The sequence below is a fragment of the Canis lupus genome, chromosome X (genome assembly GCF_048164855.1).
Source record: "Canis lupus baileyi chromosome X, mCanLup2.hap1, whole genome shotgun sequence".
Classification (NCBI taxonomy): domain Eukaryota; kingdom Metazoa; phylum Chordata; class Mammalia; order Carnivora; family Canidae; genus Canis; species Canis lupus.
In genome coordinates, this window is record NC_132876.1 from 4,819,652 (window position 1) to 4,836,857 (window position 17,206).

Below are 17,206 nucleotides of genomic sequence, written 5' to 3' on the forward strand. Positions count from 1 at the left end.
TATATAATTTACCCATTTAAGGTGTGCAATTTGGGACACCTGGGTGGCTCAGTCAATTAAGCATCTGCCTTCAGCTCAGGTCATAATCCTGTGCAGGGACCTGGATCAAGCCCCATATTGGGCTCCCTGATTAGGGGGTGGTCTGCTTCTCCCTCTGCTCATGCACTCTCTCTCAAGTCCTAAAAAAAAATGAAAGTGTTCAATTCAGTGGGTTTTTAGTATATTTACAGGATTTTGCAATCATAACTAAAATCCATTTTAGTATATTTCCATCACCTCAAACAGACCCTTTAGCTGTCAATCTCCTGATTATTTCCCTCCCTCTCTTCCTCCTTCTCTTCCTTTTGCCAAGTGTGTAATCATCTCACAGGGAAGTATACTTTGGCTTTTGCTCTATAAAGTTCTTCTTTTTAAAAATTTATTTATTTATTTGAGGCGGGAGGGGCAACAGGAGAGAATCCCAAGCCTACTTTGCACTGAGCATGGAGCCCAATATGGGGCTCGATCCCAGGACCCTGAGATCCCAACCTGAGCTGAAATCAAGGGTTGGCTGCTTAACCAACTGTGTCCCCTGCCCCAAGTGCCCCTGCCCTGTAAAGCTTATGAGTGTTCTGATTTCCTCAGAATGCCATCATTCAGTCACCCTCGGGGGAACCTGGCCACTTTTGTTTACTGTGTTGTCGTAGCACATGTTAAAAAGAATCCCTTCTGGCAGGAGTGCCATATTGCTACCAGCATTTGCTGAGCAGCAAAGAATCGTTCCTAAGTTTGTCATTTTGAGAAAAGCTTCACAGAAATAGGTTTCTTTATTTTAGGAGCTCGCTGCTTTCATGATGTTGACCTACTATTCTAATTCCTTGATAAGCAGCTAGACTTTCCTCCTCTCGGTTATGGGTGATAAATGCCATCGAAAAGTTCACAACAAGAAAATCTCTGGTTAATAGTATCTTACACATCACACAGATCCAAGCTAGCATTCTGGATCTCCACAGACTCCAGCTGTGACCCAGCCACTGGTTCCACACACATGTTAAGATATTCGGAGAAACCAGACTTTGCCAGAAACTGTGTGTAGTGGCGCAGACCTCCACAGGGCTCTAACGATCAAGACTTCGTGGTACTGGCATCCGACAGACACCATCAGGTCAATCAAACAGAATGAGAGTCTGAAAATAAACCCTTACATCTATGGCCAGTTGACTCTTTTTTCTTTAATCTGGAAAAATAATAAGCTGTTTGAGTCCTACAGATTTTAAACTAATATTACATCAGTGGCCATTGCTTTTCCAAAAATTGCTCAAATAATGGTTTCAGTGACATATCACCATAATCTAGAAATACATAATATAGAGCCTCCTTCAGACAGGTAGCCAGGCTGTGCTTTTTCATTTTACAGCTTAAAGTCTAATGGAAATTACAGACCTAAAATCATCTCTAAACTAATGAATGATGAGCTAGATTACAAAGTACATACATAATGACAGCAGGTTGTCACATGTGGTCCTCTTACCGTAAAAACCCATCCACTGGGGATGCCTGGGTGGCTCAGCGGTTGAGCGTCTGCCTTCAGCCCAGGGCCTGATCTCGGGGTCCTGGGATCGGGTCCTGCATCGGGCTCCCTGCATGGAGCCTGCTTCTCCCTCTGCCTGTGTCTCTGCCTTTCTGTGTGTGTGTCTCATGAATAAATGAATAAAATCTTAAAAAAAAAAAAACCCATCCACTGGTGTGGTCCTCACGTTGATGTGCACGTTGGCGTACCAGCGGCTTTCTCAAGGGGTAAGCAGGAATGGTCATTTGAAGGGAAGGACTCGGCCATATTCTCAGGTTCTATCTCTGCTTTTACTAAAACTGACTCGTGGAATAAACCTGCAGCTAAGGTGATGAGCTCCTTTCCCACCTGTCCCTCTTTGTTTAAAAAGCTAATGAAATGCACATCACATAAAATTAGCTGTTTGAAACCATTCACCGTGTCATGCAACCACCATGTCTACCCAGCCCCCAAATCTTACCTTCCCTCCAAACTCAGATCCCCCTTACCCATTAAGCAATCTTTCCTCCTTTCCCCCTCCCCCTTGCTCCCAATCACCAAAGTACTTTCTGTTCTGGATATGTCCTAGAAATACTGTCATGCGACATGCGATCTGTTGTCTGTCATTCATGTAGCAGGATGTTTTGGAGGCACACCCACCTTGTAGCCTGCATTATCAGTGCTCCATCCATTCTTTTTTGTAACTAATATTCATCATATGACTAGACCGCAATGCGTTCACTGATCGCTTGCCGGCCACTTGGCCATCTCCGCCCTTTGGCTGTTGTGAATAGTGCTGCTGTGAGCATGCTCGTACATGGTCTTGTTTTTAATTCTTTGGGGGCATATACCTGGGAGTGGAAGTGCAAGATCATAAAGTCCTTCCATGTGTGATGTTTTCAGGAACTGCCAAACTGTTTTCCACGGTGGCTGCACCATCTTACATTCCTGCTGGCCCTGTGTAAGGATTCTGATTCCTCCACATACTAAGCAAACTTAGTTTCCTTTTTTCCCCCCTGAGGCTTTGTACCCTGTGGCTACCACCTCCCCATTCCCTCTCCCCACAGCCCTTGTAACCACCATTCTACCCTCTGAGTCTATGACTTTGATTTCTTTAGATTCCTCCTGAAAGTGGGATCATACAGTATTTGTCTTTCTGTGTCTGGCTTATTTCACTTAGCATATCGTCCTCCAGGTCCATCTGTGTTGTCCCAAATAGCAGGATTTCCTTCTGTTTAAGGCTGAATAACATTCCATTTTATGTACATAGCACATTTTTCATTATCCATTCATCCATCCATGGGCACTTGGATTGTTTCTTTCTCGCAGCTATTGAGAACAGTGTTGTAGTGAACACAGAAGTGCAGATATCTGAGATCCTGATTTCATTTCTTTTGGATATAAGCTTAGAAGTAGGATTGTTAGATCCAGCGGTAGTCCTATTTTTTTTTCATTTGTTGAAGAACCATCGTACTGTTTCCACAATGGCTGTACCATTTCACTTTCCCGCCAACAGTGTACAAGGGTTCCCTTCTCTCCACAACCTTACCAGCATGCTATCTTTTGTGTTTTTTTTAAAATAATATTCATCTTAATAGATGTGAGATGACATCTCATTTTGATTTGCATTTTCCTGATGATCAGTGATGTTGAACATCTTTTTCTATACCTGTTGGCCATTTCTTTGGAGAAATATCTAAGTCCTTTGCTTATTTTTTAACCAGATTATTTGTTATTTTGCAGTGGGGTTGTAGGATTTCCTTACATAATTTGGATATTAACCCCTTATCAGATATATGATCTGCAAAATTCTCTCATCCCTTATATTGCCTTTTCATTTTCTTGACTGTTTCCTTTGCTGTGTAGAGCCTTTTAGTTTGATGTACTCTCACTTGTCTATTTTTGCTTTTGTTCCCTGTACTCTTGGTATCACATCCAAGAAACCATTGCCAGGTCTTATGTCAAATTTTGTTTTCCTGTTTTTTCCTAAGAATTGTACGGTTCTGGCTTTATGTCTTTATTTTTTTCTTTTTTAAAAAATTATGTCCCTCCTAGTAGGGATGAAGTGGAACCTCATTGTGGTTTTTGTTTGCGTTCTTCTGATAACTGAGGAGGGCTTTATACATATTGGATGCTAAACCTTAACCATCACTATTATTTACAGATATTTCTTCCCTTTTCATAGTTATCTTTTCAATTTCTTAAAACTATACTTAGATGCATGGAGATTCTAAATTTTGATGGAGTTTAATTTATCCTTATTGTTGCTCATGCTTTTGGAGTCATCTCTGAAAATTTGCGGCCAGCTTGATATATGTTGCGGTAATTTTGTATATGCTGTGAGGTAGGGGTCCAACCTCATTCTTCCGCATGTGGATATCCAGTTGTCCCAGCAACATTTATTAAACAGACCAGTCTTTCCCCCCACTGAATGGTCTCGGCACCCTCTTCAAAATCAATTGACCATAAATACGTGGGTTCTTTCTGGACTCTCAATACTGTAACATTAGTCTATATGTATAATCTTATGGCAGTTTCACATAGGTTTGATTATTGTAGGTTTGTAGTGTGACTCTTCTAATTTCATTCTTCCTATTATTTTGACTATTTGGGCTCCCATGTAATTCCATCTGAATTTTAGGATCAGTTCATCCATTTCTGTAAAAAAAAGAAAAAAGCAGTTGAAATTTTGGTAGAGATTGCATAGAATCTATAGATTACTTTGGGTAATATTGCCATCTTAACAACACTGAGTCTTCTAATCTATGACAATGTTGCACCTATTTAGGCTCCTTTTATTTCTTTCAACAGTGTTTTGTGGCTTTTAGCATACAGATCTTTACACATCCTTTGTGTGTGTGTTTGTTTTTTACATTTTTAAAATTTAAATTCAACTTGCCAACATATAGTATAACACCTAGTGCTCATCCCATCAAGTGCCCTCTTCAGTGCCCGTCACCCAGTTACCCTATCCTCCAACCCACCTCCCCTTCCACAACCCTTTGTTTGTTTCCCAGAGTTAGGAGTCTCTCATAGTTTGTCTCTCTCTCTAATTTTTCCCACTCAGTTTCCCCCCTTTCCTTTATGATCCCTTTCACTACTTCTTATATTCCACGTATGAGTGAAACCATATGATGATTGTCCTCTGACTTATTTCACTCAGCGCAATACCCTCCAGTTCCATCCACATCAAAGCAAATAGTGGGTATTTTTCTCTTCTGATGGCTGAATCATATACAGTGGAATATTACACCTTTCGTTAAATTGATTCCTAAGAATTTTATTCTTTTGGTGCTGGTATAATGGAATCACTTTCTTATTTTCCTTTTCGGATCATTGCTAATATATAGAAATACAATTGATTCTTGTATATTGATCTTGTAGCCTGCCATTTTGCTGGACGTAGTATCTCTAAGAGGTTTTTTTTTTTTTTTCAATGGGAGTATGTCTGGATTGTTAGGGTTTTCTGTATGTCAGGTCATGTCATCTTTGACTAGAGATAGTTTGACTTATTTCTCCACAGTCTAGATGATTTCTTTTTATTGCCTAATTGCCCTGTACAATATTTAATAGAAGTGGTGAGAGTAGACATCCTTGTCTTGTTGATGATCTTAGGAGAAAAGCTTTCAGTCTTTCATCCTTAAATATAATATTTCTGTGGATTTTGCATAGATGCCCTTTATCAGGTTGAGAAAATTCCCATCTATTCCTAGATAAAAAAGTATTGTTTATCACGAAATGGTTTTGGCCTTTGTCAGATGCTTTTTCTGAATCTGTTGAGATGATTGTATGTTTCATTTCCCTTTGTTCTAATAGCTTTGATATTACAGTGATATTTCTTATATGGAGCTATACCCTTACATTCCTGGAATAAATGTTACTTGGCCATGTTTTTTAATCCTAGTATGCTGTGGGATTTGGTTTGCTAGTATTTTGTTAAGGATTTTGCATCTATATTCATAAAGGTTAGAGGTCTGTGGCAGATTTGTTATCTAGTTATCATGCCGTGGATTTTGTCTGGCTTTGGTAGAAGATATGACAGGCTTTGTAGAATGAGGAAGTATTCCCTCCTGTATTTTTTGGAAGGGTTGAAGTAGAATTGATTCTGATTTTTCTTTAAATATTTGGTAGAGATCACCAATGAAGACTTCTGGTCCTGGCATTTTCTTTGTGGAGAGCTTTTAAATACTTGATTCACTCTCTTTACCTGTACATCTAGTCAGCTTTTCTGTTTCTTCTTGAGTCAGTTTTGGTGGTTTGTGCATAAGAATTTGGCCTTTTCATCTAGATTGTCTAATTTATTGTAATATAATTGTTCATAGTGTTCCTTAATTCTTTTTATTTCTGTACAGTTGATAGTAATCTCCTCTCCTTCATTCTTGAATTTAGTAATCTGGGTCTTCTTCCTTTTTGTCTTGGGTCAGTCTGCTAACAGTTCATCAGTTTTGTTAAAAGAATCAAATTTTTTTATCTGTTTCATTCATTCATTCATTCATTCATTCATTCATTCATTCATTCGAGACACAGAGAGAGGCAGAGACATAGGCAGAGGGAGGAGAAGCAGGCTTCCATGCAGGAACCCAATGTGGGACCCGATCCTGGAGTTCCAGAGGCAAAGGCAGATGCTCAACTGCTGAGTCACCTAAGCGTCCCTGTGGTTCTGGTTTTTATGTTCTCTATTGCAATTATTTCTGTTACAATTTTTATTTTCTTCTGTTTGATGTAGGTTTATTCTTCATCTAATTTCTTTTTAAAAAAGATTTTATTCATTTGCTTGAGAGCGAATAAATAAGAGAGCAGGGGCAGGGGAAGGGCATAGGGAGAAGGACAAAGTGCATCTCAAGCAGACTCCATGCTGAACATGGTGCCCAACATGGGGCTCAACCTCCTGACCCTCAGATCATGACCTGAGCTGAAATAAAAAGTCAGATGCTTAACTGACTGAGCTATCCAGCTGCCCCTATCTAATGTTTTATTTATTTATTTTTAAAGATTTATTTATTTATTTATTTATTTGTTCATGATACACAGAGAGAGAGAGAGAGAGAGAGGCAGAGACACAGGCAGAGGGAGATGCAGGCTCCATGCCGGGAGCCCGATGCGGGACTCGATCCCGGGACTCCAGGATCCCGCCCTGGGCCAAAGGGAGGCGCCAAACCGCTGAGCCACCCAGGGATCCCCCTCTAATGTTTTAATATGAAAGGTTAGGCTATTGATTTGAGGCCTTTTTTTTTTTAATGTCGATGTTTACAGCTAGAAATTCCCCCCACACACACCCACGCACACAAACACACTGAGCACTGCTTTCACGATAACATATAAGTTTTGGTATGTTGTGTTTTATCATTCATCTCAAGGTATTTAATCATTTTCCCTGTGATTTCTTCTTTGACCCATTGGTTAAAGTCTTCCTTTCTGATTTTCTATGAAGTTTTTCTATCTGTGATTGAAAGGATGGCATTGAAATATGTAGCTATTATCACCAAATTGCCCATTCTTCAATTTTTGCCATTGTGTTGCTGCTATTTTGGGGCTTGGTAGTTCAGTGCATAGATGTTTAAAATTTTACCTTTCTGCTGGACTTAATCCTTTCATGATTATAAAATGTCATTGTTTGACTCTTGTAACAGTGTTCATCTTAATGTATATTCTATCTGATAGCGATACAGCAACTCCAACTCCCTTATAGTTGCTATTTGTATCATATACTTTTATCCATCTTTTTACTTTCAACCAATTTCTAGTTTTGGTCCTAAATTTCCTTTACTACTTCTAATGTTGGGAACAGTTACACAAAAGTCTTCATGTCTAAGGAAAGAAACTTAGAAAACTCCTACATAGTGTGCCATGTGATAGAAATGAAAGAAGTCTGTACTTTTAGAGGAGTCTGGTTGAGCTGGAAAACCTAATACTCACAGTAGTAACAACCACACTTACATAAAATATTTTGTTGGTATTGTACTACTTTCTGTTTATAAGATGCTGCTGTCCTCTACTGGGAACATGACCTCAGTCCATCCTTGGGCAGCATGATTTGTGGTTATGGTGCCGGGTTGATAGTGGTGGAAACCAAGGCCCAAAGCTCCTGAGGGTCATGCTCAAGCTCTGGATCCCCCTGGATCCACGGTCCAGCAGGTCTAGGCTGAACACCTAGCTCCATGAATCTCCAGGTCGACTGTGGGACCATGTCTGCCGTACCACCAATCCTCTGAAGAAAAGTGTGCGGAACTCCTCTCCTTCCAACCTTCCGCATTTCTCTGTCATCCTCCAAGGGGTTGTCAGAGGCCTTAGAGGGGTCTCGAGGACTAAGACAAGGGTCCCATGTTCATGATGTGATACACCTGAGCCATGAAGTGGCTGCTGTGTTTTGTTACTAAATGTGTTCCTATGTTGTCCCTCTTCCCTATTTATCAAGATGGGACTATGGCATCACCACAGCCAAGAGGCCAGCAACAACCAGAACGCCAGCAAAGCCCGCAGGTCATATGGCTGCTCTGGGAAGGGCATTTATTTTCCAGTGTCATCTTTCAGTCCTTCCTGTTTCATCACCCAGAAGGCTGAAAAGTTGTAGATTCAAGGTTGAGCTTTCATAACGTATTTTTTTCTGCCTCCCTCCTATTAATTTTGGATTGCCTCGTCGTCAATCATCGTAAATGACTGAATTAGAACAATTTCAGTGCATTCTCTTATTCCTCCAGGTCAGGAGTTTGGTTTCTGTCTAGCCAGGTCCTCCACTCAGTGTTTTCTATGAAGCTGCAGTCCAGAGATCAGCTGGGGCTAGGGTCTCAGGGGAGGTTTGAAGTTGTGGTAGTTTTTTGTTGCTGCTGTAATGAATTGTCCAAAGTTGGTTGTGTAAACAACACACGTGTATTACCTTATAGTCAGAGGTCAGAAATCTGGAATGGATCTCACTGAGCTAAAACTTACAGGGTGTCCGCACAGCTGCGTTCCTTCTGGAGGCTCTAGAGAAGGTCGGTTTCCTTGCTTTTCCCCCCCTCTTCAGGAGGCCTATGTTCTTTGGCTCATGGTCCTTCCCCTCCATCCTCAGAGCCAGCAGTGTACTGTAGCATTTTCATATCTTTCTCTTTGATTCTTTTTCTCTCAAGGACCCTCGTGATCACATTGAGCTCACCCAGATAGTCCAGGATAGTTTCCCCATCTCAATATTCTTAACTTAAAAACCACACATAAAAACCCTGTGTAGGGTAATGTATTCACAGGTTCTGAGAATTAGGACATTGCCATCTTTGCTGAGGGCAGCACTGCCTCTCCCACCTGTGCCCTCTGGCTCACAAATGTTCGTATCCCTCCCACATGCAAAAGACATTCAGTCTGTCCCAGCTTCTTCAAAAGTCTCAACCTGTTACATCATCACCTCAGATTCCAAAGTCTTAATTTTAATTGGCACAACTGTCCCAGATCTTGTCACCTGCATTATCTAAATCAGGTGTAGGTAAGGCTCTGGGTATATACACCATTCTGAGGCGCAGTCCTTCTCCATGTATACACCTGTGACACTCAGGAAACAAGTTATCTGTGGGGCACCTGGGTGGCTCAGGGGTTGAGTGTCTGCCTTTGGCTCAGGGCATGATCCTGGGGTCCCGGGATCGAGTCCCACATCAGGCTTCCTGCATGGAGCCTGCTTCTCCCTCTGCCTATGTCTCTGCCTCTCTCTCTCTGTGTCGCTCATGAATAAATAAATAAAATCTTAAACCCAAGTTATTTGATCTCCAAAATACAGGCATGAGACAACAGTTATAGATATTCCATTTACAGAAGTGACAAAATGGGGACACCTTGGTGGCTCGGCCAATTGAGCCTCTTGTTCTTGGTTTCGGTTCAGGTCGTGATCTCTGGGTCGTGAGGTCGAGCCCCACGTCAGGCTCCACACTCAGTATAGAGTCTGCTTGGGACTCTCTCTCTTTCTCTCCCTCCCTTCTGCCCCTCCCTTCACTCTCTCTCTCCCATGTCTTGCTCTCTCATAAATGAATGAATGAACCAGTCAATCCATCAGTCTTTTTCAAAAGTGAGAAAACGTGAGGCAAAAGAATTTTGCTAGTTTGCAGCAATTTCAGAATGCAACCGGGCAAACTCCATTCGGTTCCAGGCTGGGGGATCATTTGCTGTAGGTCACAGGAGTACATTCCCGGCTTGCAGCTCTGTCCTCGGAGTCATCCTTCCCTGTCCACGAAAACCAGCACATGTTTGCTGCTGGCCTGCTTTCTGCCTGTAGAATCGGGGGAGGCTTCGTTCATTTTGTTCTCCTTCTGTCCCTTATACTTCTAAGCTGCCAGTGTTCCTGTCACTACAGAATTCTCAAGAGCCTTCTGAGTTTCCCCTTGGATGTCATGGCAATGGCTCCTTCAGAGTAAGAGGCTCCTCCTCCGATCTTTCCACTGGGATGGCTCAGGGGCTCCATGAGTCACAGGTACAGTCTTTTCAAAGAGCCTGTTGTGTGAGTGAAACTCCGACTTTCTGACCCTTCCAAGGCACTATCAAAGGGCTTTCCAGCCACACCATTGGCTTTCTCTCCAGAGCATGCTCTCTTGGCAGTGCATTTTATAGCGCTTTTTGCAGTGAGGTCAGGATAAGACTTTCCCAGATCATCAAGTGCTGCTTCCTGTGTGCTTCTGAGCTTTGCCTTCATTCTCGTCTTTCCTCTTGCGTCTTACTCTGGGCAGCAGGAAGAAATGAGGCCAAACCCTTAACACTTTTTTTTTTAATCTCCTCAGCTAACCTATCCTAGTTCATTATTATTTACAAGTTCTGCCTTCCACATAACTGCAGGAGGTATCACTCGGCCAAGTTCTCTGCCACATAACAAGGACCTTCTTTCCTGGAACGTCCAGTAGCATGCCTCTCACTTCCGTCCACGACCTTGCTGGCAAAGCTGTTACCATCCATATTTCTCTGAACCCACGTCGTGATGATTTCAGGAGTCTCGAGCATGCCATAGGTTTTCTCTGCCGCACCCTTGACTTCTCCCTGAACCCTTGTTAGCTGGCCCAAGTTGTTAACATCCGTATTCCTGCTAACAGTCTGTTCAAGGCAGTCCAGATTTTTACTCCCATGCTCCTCAAAATCCTTCCAGCCTTCCAAAGCCCCTTCCCCATGTCTGAGTATTGAGGACAGCAGTCTCTTAATCTGAGTACCAAAATCCACAGTTTCTTAGTGCTGCTGTCATGACAGCAGCGTGCTGGCTTCAGACAGCCCAGCACAGATTTATCACCTTGTGGGGCTGGAGGCCAGAAATGGGATTTGGGTTTCGCTGGGTGAAAATGAAAGTACTGGCTGGACTGTGTTCCTTTGGGAGGAAAGGAACCTTCTAGGGAGATGTCGGCTTCTGGAGGCCAGCCACCTGCATTCCTTGGCTAGTGGCCTCTTTCTCCGTCCTCAAAGCCAGCAAAGTAGACTCTTGAGATTTCTCCCTCACTCTTGCCCCTGCTTCCCTCATTGCATCTCCTCCCCTGACTCTCCTGCCTGTCTGTTCCCCTTGGAGTGACCTTGGGTCTGCTTAGATAATCCGGGATAATCTTTTCATCTCAAGGCCCTTAGCGTCATCACATCGGCACAGCCCCCTTTCTCCCATGTGAGGTAACCTAGTCACAGGCTCGGTGTTGTTGGCAGACTTAATTTCTATGCAGCTATGGAACTTGTTGCCACCCCCTCAGGGTCTGCAAGTAAATGCAAGTCGACCCTCTTTTCAAGGGCCTAGCACCTGATATGACCCAGAATATTCTCCCTTTTGAGTAGTCCATTCCTCCTGATGGGCATCCCAATCATATCTGCAGAAACCCCTTCCCTCTGCCATATGTCATAACCTGATCTCAGAAAGGGCATGGTTCCAGCCCCACTCCAGGGGCTGGGGTCATGCAGGCTGTGTACCCCGGGGTCCACCCAGCTGTCTTAGGGTTCTGTCCACCGTCTCAGACATTAAGTAAAACGGGTATTCTCTTGCCACTGCTCCTGTAAGGGCAGGAGTCTCAGGCCTTCTCATACTGTTGGTGCTCCTGCCCTGGTTCATTTACACGCCATTGCTTCTGCACCTACTGTGCAGATCAAAACTGGAGAAAGGGCAAAGGACATCTGAGGAGGACTGTGAAAATAGGACCACCCCCAGGGACTCGTGGAACACTTTTGGAGAAGTCCTGTCCAAGAGCTGTTTATGTGGCATCAGCTTGTTCCCCCTGAACTCACTGAGTGCTTCACTCTGAGCGGCTGGTGAGCGCGTATTTGCGGAGCTGGGGCAAGCACGACAGTCCCTGTAGGTGTCTTCTGTTGTAGGAAGCTCCGCCTTCAGAATTTGACTCCTGCAGGCAGTCCCATAAATTAGGCCCACCTTTCAGGAGGGCGATTTGATAAACTCTTTGAGCAGTTCTATTTCAGAGCATTCTCCCTCCAGGTATGCTTCTGCACCTGTGCAGCTATCTTGTGTTTTAGAGCAGCCCCGAATGAAACGCTGGAGCCCTGCAGTGGAATACGGTTCTAAGCATCTGTACTCTACAGCCGATATGAAAATGAGATAGATCTCTGGAACCGACATGAAAAAAAAAAAAGTCAAGTCATGCAACCGAATTTATGTAGTATGAATCCGCTTCCATTGGATACGTGCATCCACGCGCGCACGCAGGTGCACAGGCGTGTGCGCATATCTGAAAAGATTCAGAATAGTCACTTCGGAGGATAGATTTGAGGCTGACTCTAGTATTTAAATTTCTTTCAATTCTACACCATTAGATTATTTTCATGTTGAGCATATATTACCTTTATAATAAACTTTAAAAAAATTAAAGCCATCTTTACACGAGGAAGAACTCTAGGTGGCAGAGCCAGGAAAAGCCTTTGTGATCATGTGCTCCCCTCGTTGTTCAGATGAGAAGGACTTGTCCAAGGTTCTGCTGCCGGCTAGCAGGGCGACGGGACTGGAGCCCCGGGTCCACACTTTTTCTCCAGGGCTTTTTCTCCCCAGTGTGCTGCCATTACAAGTGTTTGCACAGGGAAGGTAATGATGACCTCAAAGGGGAGTTTAGCATCAGGTGGGGCACCCTGCCCCCCCCCCCAAAAAAAAGCCCTGGCAAAGGCCTCTACTGATTGGCAGGCCAACCTGCCCCAAAGAGCTATCACAGGACCTCAAAACCAAAACTTCAGGGTTTGGCTTATAGTGATGACTGGCCTGCTTGGCAGTTGGCCTAGCCCATGGAGGCTTAGATCTGATAATCTAGAAGGACGAAAATGGGACTCTGGTCTTTCAGAGGTAAAACACAGTGTAAGAACAGCAAAATAGTGATCCCAGGCCTTCTAGAAAAGTTGCATTTTATATCCTCATCTCAAAGAGACTGAGAACCGTGTTATTTGTCCTGTAAAGATGTCTTCTCTGTAAGATTGTCAGTGTGCCACAAGCCACTGGGACCAGGAAAGGCTCAGCTTTAGTTGTCTGGAAACTTTGTGTACACCACCTCATTCCTAGGTGTTCTGACTTACTGCCCTTCTTTTTTTTTTTTTTTTAAAGGTTTACATTTTAATTTTTTTTTAGTTTTTATTTATTTATGATAGTCACAGAGAGAGAGAGAGAGAGAGGTAGAGACATAGGCAGAGGGAGAAGCAGGCTCCATGCACCGGGAGCCCGATGTGGGATTCGATCCCGGGTCTCCAGGATTGTGCCTTTGGCCAAAGGCAGGCGCCAAACCGCTGCACCACCCAGGGATCCCACTTACTGCCCTTCTTCTGCATGCTTTGCTCCTTCGTAGACATTCCTGGGACCCTGAAGACCAGCCATTTATATGTCAGATCCTTTTTTTTTTTTTTTGGTATCAAAATTGACCTTGATGCTCAAATCTTTGTTATTTTAACTGACTAATTTTTTGAGGTAATTGCGAACTTGTGAAGGCATAAGAAATACTACAGAGAAATTGCATGTACCCTGTATCCACTTCCCCCAATGGGTAACACCCTGCAAAATACAGCCTAATGTCATCAGCCGGACATGGATATTGATATAAACCTCTAGTGATTGTATTCAGATTTTCCTGGTTAAACTTCTACTCACGCGTAGGTGTGTGTTTTCACTTCTGTGTGGTTTTGTCATCTGGGTAGGTTTGTGTATCCACCATGACAGTCCATATGTAGAATTTAGAAAATGTTGTGTGAATGGGATCCTATAATATGTAATGCTTGGAAACGGGTTTTCTTTTCCACTCAGTATGATTCTAGCCAAGTCATTGCAAGTATCAATAATTTGTTGCTTTGCCTTGCCAAATAATATTCCCTGATGTAGATACACCGCAGTTTATTTATGAAGATCATCTGGGTTGTTTCCGGTTTTGGGCTTTAAACATTTATATACAGGTTTTTGTATGAACATGAGTTTTCCATTCTCCGGGGTAAATGCCCAGGAGTGTAATTGCTTGGTCATGTGATCATTGTAGGTTTAGTTTTTAGAGAATGTTGCCAACACATTTCCCAGAGTGGTTGCACCATTTCACGTTCCCACCAGCAGTATATGAGTGATCCAGTTTCTCCACATCCTTGTCGGTACTCGGTATAGTCATTCTGATAGGTATGTGGCGATATCTCATTGTGATTTCAATTTGCATTTTCCTAATTGTATGTACTTATTGGCCATCTGTCTAAACTTTTCAGTGAGATGTCTCTTCATGTCTTTTGCCCATTTTCTAATTGGATTGTTTATTTTTTACTCTGAATTTTAAGAGCTCTCCATGTGTTCTGGACACAGTCCTTAGTCGTATATGTGTTTCGTAAGGATTTTCTCCTGCTTTGTAAGCTTGTCTTTCATCTTCTTAACACGGTCTTTCACAAAAGGAAATGTAATTTTGATGAGGTCTGGTTTGTCTTTTTTTTTTTTCTTTTATGGATCACAGCTTTGCTAGCTAGTCTATGCACTTTTCATCAAGCCCTCAGTCCCGAGGATTTTCTTCTGTTTTCTGTAAGTTTTGTAGATTTACACTGGACATTTAAAACAAAGTCGTCTGTTTCAATCTCATTTTTTGGATAAGACATGAAGCTGAGGTTGAGGTTCATTATTTTTGCCTGTGGCTGGCCTATGGCTCCTCAGATGGACATCATTTGTTAAGATAGGCGAATGTTCATCATTTGAGGAAAAGACCATCCTTCCTCCATCTTGCCTTTGCACCTTTATGAAAATCTCTTGAGCTTATGTGGGCAGTTCTTTTTGGGTTCTTCATTTGGCTACATTGATCTGTGTGTCTGCCCCTTTGCTGATGTCTTGATTTACTTTATAGTCACAGTGGCCTTATTACTGGGTAGAGTGATTCTTCCCACTTTATTCCTTGCCAAGATTGTTTTACCTACTCTGGGGCTGTGCCTTTCCATACAAATATTCTAAGTTTGTCAGGGAACTGGCTGGGGTTTTGGTAGGACTTGTGTCGAACATACATATCAATTTGGGGAGAGTTGACATCTTTAACTCTGTCTTCCGATCCACGAACACAGTATGTGTCTCTATTTATATAGGTCTTCCTTGATTTTTCTCATTATCTTGTAACTTTCAGCATGCAGGTCCTGTACCTAGTTTTTAAGTGTACACTTAAATATATAATTGTCTTTGGCACAATTGTAAATGGTAATGTGTTTTTTCAGAATCCATATGTTTATTGCTAGTATATATGATTGGTTTTGATACTGTTAATCCTATATCCTGGGACCCTGCTGAAATTACTGGTTCTAGGAAACTCACTCACTGGTTCTAGGAATTTTTTTTATAGATTCCTTGGAATTTCTATGTAGATGATCATGGCCTCCGCAAATAGGGTTAAGTTTATTTCTTTCTTTGCACTCTGTATGTCTTTAATTTTTTGTCACAATGTTGGAACTTCTAGTACTACAATTATATCAGTGACCGTGCCCTGTTCCTGATCTTAGGGAGAAAGGATTCATTTTTTCACCATTAAGTCTGATGATAGCTATGGGTATTTTCTTGATGCTCTTTATGAAGTTGAAGTAGTGCTCCTCTATTCCTAATTTACTGATTTTTTTCCATAAGTGAATATTGGATTTTTCCATGTCCATATGATTATGGTTTTTCTTCCTTAGCTTGCTGATATGGTGGGTTATATAGTTATTCAGATGTTGATCCAGCCTCCCATAACTAGAATAAGTCCCATTCGTCCCTGGTATATAATTCTTTTTATGCATTCCATTCAGTTTGCTAATATTTTGTTGAGGATTTTATGTAATAGTTAGCAAGAGAAATTGATCTATAGTTATTTTTCATATGGTCTTTTTCTGTTACCAGGTTAATATTGGCCTCATAAAACAAGTTGGGAAATAGCCCTCCTATTTTCTGGAAGAGATTATGTAAAATTGGTATGAATTCTTTTTTAAATGTTTGGTAGAATTCACCAGTGAAACCATCAAAGCCTGGAGGTTTCTTTTTTTTTGGGGGGGGGGAGCTTTTACATTAAAAGTTGTTCATGGTTATAGGAATATTCAGATTGCATATTTCATCTAGATTGAATACCTTTTATTGTGGTAAACATTCATAGTAGAACATAACCATTTTAAAATCCTTGACATTAAGTATATTCCCAGTGTTGCACAACCATCATTGCTATTCATTTCCAGAATTTTCTCATCATCCCAAACCTCATATAAGTGGAATCCTACAATATTTGTCTCTTTGAATCTGGCTTCTTTCACTTAGCATAATATCTGCAAAGTTCATCCATGTCGTAGCATAAATCAGAATTTAATTCCTTTATATGGCTGCACGGTATTCCATTGTACATGTACCACATTTTGCTTATCTAGTGATGGACGTTTGGGTTGTTTCTACCTTTTGGCGATTGTGGAGAGTGCTGCTATGAACACTGGGATGCAAGTACCTGTTTGAGTCCCTGCTTTCAGTTCTTGGGAGTGTGTTGCCCTTGCCTCTGGAGAAGTGTCTAGCAAGAAGTGGCTTTGGCTGAGCTTGAAGAGGTCTGTGTTTTCCTCTAGATTTTTGATGGAGTCCTGTCTCACATTTCAATAATTTCAAATTTGTTGAGGTTGGCTTTCTGGTCCAGGACATAATCTCTGTTGGGGAATGTTCCCTGCCTGCTTAAACAAATACTTATTCTCCTGCGACTGAGCAGAGCATCCCATTATGCTGGTTATGTCTTGTTTGGTTAATTGTGTCATTCATTTCTTTTCTGTTGTTGCCGATTTTCATTCTAGTAGTTCTCTCAGTTGCTGACGGCAGAGCGTTGAAGTCCCATCTATCGCTGTGGATTTGTTGCTCTCTCCTTTTAGCTCTACCAGTTTTCTCTCTGTGGGTTTTGACACTGTTGTCTGGTTAGGATGGTTCTGTGTTCTTTCTGGGTTGATCCTTTATCATGATGTAACGTCTCCCTTTAGACATAACTAGAAATGTCAGGTCATGTCTTACTGTGTTCTTTATATTCTTTCCAGAAGATTCAGACTTACATTTCTTTGATCCACAAACAACCCCAAGGCCTTATCCAGAAAAGACAGGTGATGTGTTGTAAATTACCTGGGCCATTTGAGGATTACATTATTGATCTGTAAAACTCACTGAGGTTTTGTTCCTGCAAATACTGCTGTTTCTTTTCTGAATGCTTGCTGTTTACATCGCTGTATAGCAATGCTTGCTGTACAGCATTGTCTTTGCCTTTCTTCTCCCTTATATTCCCTTTCCCTCTG

General features: G+C 42.0%; 1 protein-coding gene across 2 annotated transcripts in view; it reads left to right on the forward strand.

Moving 5' to 3' along the window:
* Positions 1-17,206, forward strand: part of CD99L2 (CD99 molecule like 2) — a 94,616-nt gene that overhangs the window by 57,249 nt on the left and 20,161 nt on the right. The window lies entirely within an intron of this gene.